A 10,846-nucleotide genomic window follows, 5' to 3' on the forward strand; every position below is an offset into this window, starting at 1 on the left:
GCAGGAATGCGCCCCAAAAAAGCAAACAAAAAGCAGGAGGTCACGACCTTATAGTTGGAAAGGGATCTTGGGCTGTCATCTATTTCACCTCTCTGCCCCAAGATAAACTAACTTTGACTGGTTCATTTCTGATGTTGACATTAAAGACCTATGTGGTTGGACTCCACAATTTCCCCAGTCTGTTCCAACTCTTTGCTTGTCTGGTTTGTTGGATTGCCCTTGGAATTGAAGAGGTCCTCAGATGTCAAATAACTACTAGTTTTCATACACTGTGTGTTAAGATGCTACTTTGTTGCAATATGGTGAACTTTTGTTTGTATGTTCTTTGTGGTTAATATACATACAGAATGGCATTTAGAAGCATACAGCTGTAACAAAAGATACTGTGCCTGAGACTCCTCTTTTTAATATTATCTTCATACTCTGGTGACTGCTGGAAAATGGTTTATGTTTCTTTTTTTTCTCCTCTTACATTTCAGAGGGTTTTTTACCAGATATGTAATTGGGGAGCACTTCATACAGAAGTGTCAGTAGGTGCTAATTTATTTTTATAATGAGCGATAAAATAGCTAATGCGTATTGGATTTTACAGCTATATGGGAACATGGATAGAATGAGCAATCAAGATTCCTTTGTGCTGCATTTCCTTGTGGAAATCTTCAATTCATAGTAACGAATGTTCCTGAGTCATGGCATGCTGAAAAAGTTTCATTTAAAAATACATCACAGAGACAGCTCACAGCCTGTGAGCTGGGTCTTGAAGGTAGAACTGTGTTAAAGGAGGCTGAGCTTTAGATTTCAGGGTTTGGGAAGGATGCCAGATTTGAGTGGAATTAATCTGGGATTAGTCAAATGACTCCAGCAAGTTGATTTATTCTAAAAACAAAAGCTCTTTAGGAAAACCCAGTGATTAAAAACTGTTAGTAGGAAAAATCTCATTCAGACAACTTCTCATATTTCATGACTTTACCTGATTTTTTCTTTAGGAGTAGTTTGCTCTAGAATTTCTGCACATCTGTACCTATATAATTTCCCTTCCTGGATATCAGGGTTAATAGTTTTCAAAGCCTTTGGGAGGGATTGTTTGTCTTTAATGGGCAGAAACACTAACAGCATGCAGCCAAATGACCCTAGGTCATTTGAGAAATGCACTAGCATTTCAAAGTCTTTTCCTCACAGAGAAGGTCCTTACTTGCAGCTTTAAGACAGAGGGATGTTAGTGCTATTTTGCTTTTCTGCCTTTTTTTTTTTTTTCCCAACGTCAGAAAAGGTTGCAGTCTGTCCTCCAGCCCTGATTTGAGGCTTGCTATAAACATACTTAATACAGTGCAAAGCCTCTGCAAACAAGCAGCTTTCCAGCATGGCCTCCAAGGGAGGGGACTGTGCTTTGTGTTTGTGTGACTGTGCATGTATGTACAGATCTGGGTAGTCGGTGTTGAATGGGCTACGAGCTTGTCTGTATACATCCAGTCAGGCATAAAATCAGACTGACATAAGCGGTACAGCAAACAAGCCACAGCTATTTTTGAAACAGCAGAAGAGGAGAGGAAAGAGACAAGGTGATGAAAATCCTTTCCAGCCAAATTAATGGAACTGCACTAACTCTTTGTGAGTTGCTCTGGGAATGGGATTGGGGACACACTGAGTTTGTGGCTTTACTTGGAGGAAAGTAGTATATGGTTTTATTGTCATTTTTTTTTTTTCCTCTGTAATGAAAACGTAAATTTGTACTGAGTGACGTGCTTCTTGGAATCTTCTGAATTTGTGGGATGGTGTTCTGCAGATGGCAGTGCTGGGAGCTGGGTGTACGGTGAGGGTGGGAGTGTGTGTGTTTCAGGGGAGAGCTGCCTGACAGGCTGTCAGCCATCAGGCAAGTGGTTTGCATTTTTTAAAGATAAGCATCTGCCACAGGGGCTCTGTGTGCCAGATCAAGTTGTCAGTAATACTTTGCTAGAGCCTTGAGGTCAATGTATAAACCTGCAAGTCTGCAGCAAATTATGTTGCTGTGACAGTAAGAGGTTCGATTTTTGTGTGGTTCTGGAACAGTGTGCAGATAGGTCTTTCCTACAGCTGTTAAGAATTTACTTGAAACTAAGATACCAGAACAGCTTGTCTATTTTTTCATGGGTCAGGAGCAGAGGAGAGCTTCACAGGAATTGGCTTTTCAGGGGCAGACCAAAAAAATTCTGTAGTGTCTCTGGTGCCATCTCATCCCTTGGTACCATGTAATTTGGGACTTTTTTTGATTTTTGGATTGAAGCCTACTTTTGCCAGGAGGGCAAAGGTAAGCAGTCAGCTGAGCCCTTCCTAGGCCCCACTGCAGATCTGTGGAGTCAGAATTTTGCAGAGCTGTGTCATCCAGTGGGACCACTTGCTGTGTCATGCTGTGCAGCCACGATGTGGTGCAGCTGGAAGAGCTCCCAAGGTTCTGCATGTGTGCAAGGCTTCAGGTTGTTTTGTGGGCGTGGGAGGCTTGTGGCTCCAGGAAAGCATCTGGTTGAGGATGGTGGACAACAGTTAACTAGAAGAAAAATTGCGAGCTCAAGGGAATAAAGCTTGATAAATTGGATAGCTGTGCTGTAGATTTCAAGAAGTTGGCATGGCTTGTAAGGAATGGGAAATTTGGGATGCAAGAGGCAGAGTCTCTGAGATGCGAAGTCGCTTTTTGATATTTCATCCCAGTCTTGCAGAGATGTGGTGATGAAATGATTTGTTGAAACAATGAGTGTTGCCCTCCCATTCTTCCTTCGGGCACTACAATTGTAATTCAGCTAACCCTTCATGGTAGGGTGGGACTAGGTGGTTGGGTGGTGGGAGAATGGTTGGTTGGGTGGTGGGAAAATGGCTGGCATATTTTTACATTAAAGTACATCCAGTATTTTGATACCATAATTCTGGTCATTGCGTATATGCTGTTCCCCTTCCCCTTGGTCTGTTTTACTGCTTTAGGGTGAAAGTCTTCCAAGTAGGAATGTCTGCAGTGCACTGCATATTGTGGTTGGATGCAGCTGGCAATATAAATGTGAATGAAGAGATAAAATGACTACTCCATCTAGTTTACAGTCTCTTAAATTTGCAGGTGGATGCAAGCTGAGTTTGGAAGACTGTAGGAAAGCAAGGAAACCTTGCTTTCTTCTGGAAAACCTTCCCTCTTTCACTAATTTCAATGACAGGTTTGTCTGCACCTCTTACATTTACACTGCTTGACTTAAGTTTTAGTATGATATCTCTTTCGGAGCAAAAAGCACATTTGGTATTCCAGCTTCTCTAAATAGACACGTGTGGAGACACACATTTCTTCTTTCTGACTCTGTTTTGAGCCCAAATGATCACTCTAATGTCTTGTTCCCTTACCTTGAAACATAACTGCAAACCAATTCCCAGTCTGATTTAAGCAGTAGCTTCGTTCTTCTTTCCCAAAAGCAATGTTACAGCTCAACAAATAGCCATGCAGTGTACATGTTCTACCCTCCCCTTTTCTCCTCTCCCCTCCCTCCTCCTCCTCTCCCCTCCCTTCCCTCCTCGTACCTCCCCTCCTGTTTTGCTCTGACTTCTCCAGGGCTGAGTGCTGCTGCATCAGAAGCAATTCTTGGTCTCCTGGAAAAGTGCACAGTAAGGCCAGGCACTTGGTAAGGATGTTTTTCCTCTTCATTTCCCATCCTTCCTTCCCAATAATTTATTTCTTCTCAAGCTCTGTGGATCCTGTTTTCCATGGCTGGATTTCATCTATGTTGAAATAGTCTGGGAATGTCTATAAGGAGGAAAAAGTATAAGATTATGTGGGAGCTAGCTGCTTTTTCTGTTTTCTCGGATTCACATTCATGTTACAAGCTCATCTGCTTTCTGTTTATTTGGAAGAGGTGAAATAAGTACATGCAATCGGTGTTTATTGGTATCCAGTTAATTACCTTTCTTCCCTTGGTAAGAGGCTGGTATTCGTATTTGTGACCCGTAGCTGAAATTGTCTCTGCCATCCCAGGGTTCTTGTCTTAATGATGTTCAGATCTGGATTTGCATTTAACTAGTTATTTGCCCATGTTGAAGAGAGTAAAAACTAAATTTGCTTGAAATACACTTAATGTTTACAGTTAATCTCAGCTTTGGAAGAGCTGTTCTCTGTTTCCAGTATTTTGTCTCAGGCTTTTCTGCCAGTTTTGACATTTTCTTTGCTGCTGTATAATCTGTATACTAGAGTCTGTTAACAATCCGGAGGAGAAAAAGAGTAAAGAGACACTTGTCATCCTGGGGAAGCCAGGCAGTCAGTTTGCACTACTGGAGATTAAAATCTCCTCCTGCAGCAGTCCAGGTGTCTGCCTTGAGAATGACAATGCAGAAATAGAGGCACATGCTCCGCTGGAGGAGAGTTAAGTTTAATATGGTAGAGATGCATGAAAGGGCAATCAGAGAAGTCCTAGAAAGGAGTTTTCCTTTCAAAATAATTATACTTTATGCTTTTATCGTGGACCACAGCAGTGAAACATCCACTTTTATTTGTATGTAACTTCTTTGGTACAGTAGTAGATTTTTTTTATTTTTTAGGCATTGTGGCTGAAGGAGAAGGAACTTAAATGGTCAAGGAGCAACTAGATCTCCTTTCTTTTTTCCCTTCCAACAATTTCAGATCAGTCTGTCTGAAGCAGTGGTCTCTAAATAATTGAATTTACTTCAAACTGCTAACACTGAAACCTTCAAGGCGTTGATTTGGTGCTGACTCTCTGCAGATACTAGAGGTGATATTAGAGGGCAAGGGAGGGAATGGGATCATTTCTGCAGGCTGATCCAGCCAAATCATTCCTTGAAGGGGATAAGAACAGCAGGTGCAATATCGGTGTGCTTTGATTTGGTTCACATAACTTGTTTTCCTTTTTTAATTTTATTTTTTCCTTAATAAAAAGTACAGTCCCATTTGTGGACTCTGCTCTGTTTTTCATGGCTCCACCTATCCCAACAGCTTCACCAAGATGAATACTACTGTAAATGCCTGAGAGCTTTTTGTTACTTTTGTTGTTTTGCTTTTTAATGTACTGTTCTAGATCCGAGTGTTGCCAGCTGCCCCTTTTATAATCCGTTTCTCTGAAGGATTAGCAGGGTAGTGCTGTCAGGTCTGAAGAGGCACGGCACAGCGGGGTTGCAGACTGGGGCTCAGGGCAGACAGCAGTGAAACTGCCCCGAACCCAGCAGCCCTCTGGCAGGCACAGCCTTCGCCTGTACAACTTCACCAGTACATGGCTGCTTCGCTCTTGTGGCTAGAAATCATGTGACGAGCGCTTTCCAAGCTCTGGGGAAATCTGTTATTGCAGGAAATGTGCGTATTTCCCCAGAGGAAGATCTCTTGGGATCCCCAGACACGGACCAGTTCATCACTCCTTGCATTTTGTTTTTCAGACACAAGATTCTAATTGCAAATGCATTTGATGGGTTCCTAGGACTCATATTGTGGCCACAACACTGTTGGTGTGAGGAAAGTAATGATTGAACCTCATTTCTCTCTGTCATAAGTTATGTTACCAGATAAAGCCAGTACTTGCACATAAAAAACTTCGTAGCTGTGTTGCTTGTTCTGAGTTTTTTTATCATTGTAATGATTGCTCTCCTGGAACGTTTGCATTCTGCCAGGATTTCTTTAAGGTGCGCCTTGTCTTGGGGATTTTATTTGGGTCTGTTTAGTTTCAGGGTGGAAAAAAGAGCTCAGGGAACACAGATATTTTTCCTGCAAGGTGATACACTTCTCTGACCTCAATATGGAATTTTTGCTTTCACTGGATAAAACCAAGAGCTGGGGTGCATAGGCAGCTTGCTGCGCTGTATAGCTTTTCTGGGGGCTTTTTAACATCTTTGGAGTAGAGTTTTGTATGAGTTGCCTATTTGCATCATTCCTTTTGTGAACAGACTTAACTGTAGCCTGTCTGTTTATACTTCTTTAAGAGCTGAATCAGAGAGACCTGTCAGGCTTTTCAGAACACTTAAAACTAAACCAAACCCCAGAAGAATAACACACAGCATCCACAGCAATTAGACATAGTCAAATTGCGTGTATCTGGTGAGCTTACAGGTCTTCTCTAAGATGCAGTGAAGGTTCTGTTGGACACCTTACTGGTGATCTCTTTCCATTCATTATCTAATAACGTCTCCTTTACAGATTCACTGTGTGCTACTGTTCCCACTATTCGTATAGGAAAAAAAGTTACTTTTGGAATTTTGATTTGAGGATCTGTTTCCACCAGAATCAGGTTTACATAAACCAGGCTGAAAGTATTATACTGGTAAATAAGAATATTCGTTTTCTTACATGTCCTTAAAGTTTTTGCTGTTAAGCAAAAATAACAACTATGGTTAGTATGTCAGCTTGTTTGTATGCAATTAATAACAGACCTATTACAAAACTATGAAAAATAGCACAGTCATCATGAGAGTCAGTTTCCAAGTCTTTTTATTTTTCTGTCTTTAAATCATAATTGAAACTCAGCAGGTGTTTTTAAGTAGCAACTTCCTACTATATGCTAAAGGTTGGTAGTGTGTTGAATCCACTCCTGAGAGTGATTTTCAGCAAAGTTCAGATTACTGACACTTAGAGGACCACAGCTGGATCTAAACTGATAGGTTCTACTCATTGGAGGAACTTTCAGTTATTCTTTTCATTATTTTGTTACCAGTTTACAGTTGTTTAGTGTAGCTCACCCTGTAACATAACAGCCATAATTGATCCTGAGGGCTAGTCTAGCACATTTGTTAACAGTGCTTTCTGTCACTTGTCATACAGTCTTGTGGAAAATTTCTACCAGTCAAAGCCCATAGGTTGAGGACAGTGATTGACTTCCGGAGCTCCTTGTTGAGGTCTGCAAATGCCACCTTGACAGAATTGAGTTGGTTTTCTCTTCAAGACTGCATCACGTGCTGTGAACCATCCTTGTTGTGTTCTAGCCAAAAGGGAGAACCCTCCACTTCTCCTTCTCATCATAACTTGTGCCAACTTTTCTATCAAGTGGCTGTGGTTGGGATCAGGAGTGAGTGGCTGGGTGCTGTGCTGAGGGACTTACTCCTGCTTCTCTAGACATACATGACATGGTTCTGGAAATATGCTGGATCAAGAAGAGCATTCTGTGTTTGCAAGTCTCTCATCTCAAATTTGAAAAAGAGGAACTCTGATTTTTCTGGTCTGGAGCAGTGGACTATCTGTTTACAATAAATAAAGCAGATAAAGGAATGCTTGCATGCATTCCGTATTTACCATCAAATCTAAAGAGTAGGGCTTATATAAGGCCTCAGGCTATTAAAAAACCTTCCACATGTTCTAGCCTGGCCTGAATTAATCTGTCTGTGGGAGCTTTGCTTCTGGGTCACATCTGTAGATGAATCGAGAGAATTGTCCTAGATGTCATTCAGTTTTTACTGCAGCTGCTTTAAAACAAACAAACAAAACAACAAGAAACCAAAACAACAACCACAAAAAACAACAAAACAAAAAAAACTACAACCAAAACCACACAACAAATAAAACCCACACAAACCCTGCAAAACAAACAAATGAAACCATAAACAAACACCACAACAAAAAAGTACAAACCTCAGCTGAATCAGCACAAAATCTTGGCTTTATCCTTTTGACTTTCTGAATTAACTCTTAATTGAGATCAAGAAATATTAATTATGTATTGTAAATAATGCCTAGTACTGTCTGGCTTTTCAGTTAATACTTTAAGTTTTTAATGAAGAAGTAGTGCAATAACCCATTGGCATTCAGTGCGTTAGCTTTCCCCCAGGTTTCTCAACCTTGAGCGATTTGTCTCTTCAGGCTTGGAGAGTTGTGTCCCCAAGGCACTGACATAGAAGTTAAATTGTCTGTAAAGACAAAAAGGAACCAGCCAGGCTTTATAAGGCTCTGATTTATAGGGAGCCAGCAATTGATACCTCTTTTGAGGTCAGTGCAGTCTGCATGGGAAAAGAAACAATAAGATGCCTGGGCGTCTTAGGCCCTCCCTTCTGCTGAAAGCAGGATGGGTGTGTAGTGTTGATACACATATTAATTAGGTATTTGAAATGTTGAGGATTGCCCATGTTCCCTGTGTTACCATCCCTTTATTTCCTTTCTCTCTCTAAAGCAGTTTATGCTGCACGTGACCCTCAGCATATGCCCAGATCTTACCTGTATCATGTGAGAAGCGTTACCTCCAGTGAACATTCTCTAGCAAAGCACGTGGCCTTTAAAAAAATGCCCTGATATGTGGGAATAGCTAGAATAACTAATGCCCGATCCTTGTATGTCAATGTTGCGCCCACATCTGTTTGTTAACCTGCTGAGGATCTAGCGTTGCATCACACTGAGCTAAGATATTTTGCTGGGACTGGGCAGCTACCGGTCCACGTAGTAGCTGTGGTGGTACTTTGTCTCTATTGTTCATTTTTATCATGGTCAAATAATATGCGGGTTCCCTCTAAAGACCAACTTTTATTTTCCTTAAGAGAGGAAAGACACAAGTTAAGATGGGTGGATCAGGAACAGAGCAGAAGCTGAAGGAATATGTATTGAGGAATATTAGGGTGTCTTAAATCTCACCACAGTCCCTCTACCCAATTGTCCCCACCGACTATCGGTGGCTCTCTCCTCCCTACCCTCCTCCCTACCATGAGCTGCTGAGTCACTGCTCAAAGGCGCTTGGCTTTTGCCACTGCACAGCATACGACTTCAGGGGAATGTAGGCTGCCTTGAGTATGTCCCTAGTTGGTGCTTTTTTTAGTTCATTATCAAAAAGAAGCTTGCTACAATCACCAGCACTCACAAGCCCATAGAAGTGTGGCTTTGGAATATTTCTTTATATGCTTGATGTTGAAGCAATCACAGCAGCAAAGGTACACTGCCAGTGGTATGTTAAGAGCTGTTACCAGGTGTGTGTGTCCCTGCTCTTTTCACTAGTGTCAGATCACAGACATAGTCTGGTTTGTTGTGATGTGCTGCAGACAGGAAATAAATTCGTTTTGACTTGTGGAAGGGCAGAACTGAGCAGAGAGGAAGGTGGGATAGAGCTTCATGAGACTGCAGGTTTTATCCCCACTTATTTTGTTGTTCAATTACTGTTCTAAGTCTGTATCACCTGTGGAAATAAAAAAGTTGCTGTGATAGTATTAGCTTATATTACAGTGACAATATTTCCTACTGTTGCAGCCTCACCTGGAGCCCTGTGTGCAGTTCTGGACACCATAAGATAAAAAGGATATAAAGCTACTGGAGAATGTCCAGAGGAGGGCTATGAAGTTGGTGAAGGGTTTGGAGGGGAAGCCGTATGATGAGCAGCTAAAGTCCCTGGGTTTGTTCAGCCTGGAGGAAACTGAGGGGAGACCTCATGGCAGCTACAGCTTCCTCACAAGGGGAGGAGGAGGGGCAGGTGCTGATCTCTTCTCTCTGGTGACCAGTGACAGAACCCGAGGGAATGACAGGAAGATGTGCCAGGAGAGGTTTAGGTTGGACATTAGGAAAAGGTTCTTCACCCAGAGGGTGGTGGAGCACTGGAACAGGCTCCCCCGGGAGGTGTCACGGCCCTAAGCCTGACAGTGTTCAAGAAGAGACTGGACAAGCCCTCAGACACATGGTGTGAACTGTGGGGTTGTCCTGTGCAGGGACAGGAGTTGGACTCGATGATCCTTGTGGGTCCCCTCCAACTCAGGACATTCTATGATTCTGTGATACTTCATCAACATCCTAATGATCAAAGGAGCGAATGTACAATCTCAGAGTGCGTGAGCAGTGGGCTGCCTCTCCATCCTCAGCATAGGGTGGTGGAAGGTCACCACAGGGACTGACTCCCTGCTGTGCAGCTCTCAAGCCTCTGCTGGAACAGCACAGGTTGGCGGTGTGTGTGTGTGGAGTCCTGTCCTCATGTGCTGTGCTCAGTATTTGCCTACACTGCTCAGTATTTGATCTCTTTAGATGTGTTAACCTCTGCCTTAAGTTTGTTAGCTCTTCTTTTCCATTGCACGCCGTTTGTAGTGCTGGTTGCTTCCGCCTGGGTCCTGGAGCTCTGTTTTGTTTTGATGGCCTGAGCTGCATTGCCAAAAAAATTGAGTTCTTCTAGTGAAATGTGCCTTTCGAGAGGGTACTGTCACTGTTCACAGAGCAGAATTTGCTTTGTGTTTGTTGATATGTGTGTGGTGTTAGAACATTTTCACAAATTTAATGCTTTATACATTTTTATTTCATCCTGAATCAAGACTTCGTGGTGACGCTTAAGTGATTAGCGAACAGCTGGATCACTTTTAATCCTTCCCCTGAGGAACTCTGTTTATCATTTCAGAGTTTCTGAACATGTTACCAAGCTGGATGATGTTTCCCATGTCCAAGCAATTTAAAGGCATTTAGGAAGAAAAGTTCCTTTTGAAGTGTTGTATGAGATTCCTTTGTTCATGCACAAATATCTTCCAAAATTCCACAGACTGAGAAGATGAGATTTAAATCCCACCCCTGACAAAATATATTACAAAATCCTGCATTCCTAGTGCTGTCCTGTACTACAGCCTGCACCATTGCGTGGAAATCTACGAGAATGGGTTCATGAAATTTTGCGAAATGGCAAGGTGTTTTGGGGGACTGGAGAGAGAAACCTCACTCCCATACTCAACTCAGGCTCCACTGACCCTTTTTCAACAAAGTCTATTGATACGGTAATAATTTCTACAGTAAAAAACGTTACTGCTGTAAGTTGCACAGCTCTCTCAGGTGCCAGTTCCGTGCTTTTGGCAGGGGTCCACTCCCGCTTCATTTGCTCTCGCTGCAGCTCCTGCCAGTGACCTGCAGTGTTTGTGCTGTCTCTCCTCTGCCAGCTTGCTTTGTGGCTTTTCAGTATTTGGGGTTTTT

General features: G+C 42.4%; 1 protein-coding gene across 1 annotated transcript in view; it reads left to right on the forward strand.

Annotated features, from left to right (window-relative positions):
- Positions 1-10,846, forward strand: part of BCL2L13 (BCL2 like 13) — a 45,343-nt gene that overhangs the window by 25,979 nt on the left and 8,518 nt on the right. The window lies entirely within an intron of this gene.

The sequence above is a fragment of the Patagioenas fasciata genome, chromosome 1 (assembly GCF_037038585.1).
Source record: "Patagioenas fasciata isolate bPatFas1 chromosome 1, bPatFas1.hap1, whole genome shotgun sequence".
Taxonomy (NCBI): domain Eukaryota; kingdom Metazoa; phylum Chordata; class Aves; order Columbiformes; family Columbidae; genus Patagioenas; species Patagioenas fasciata.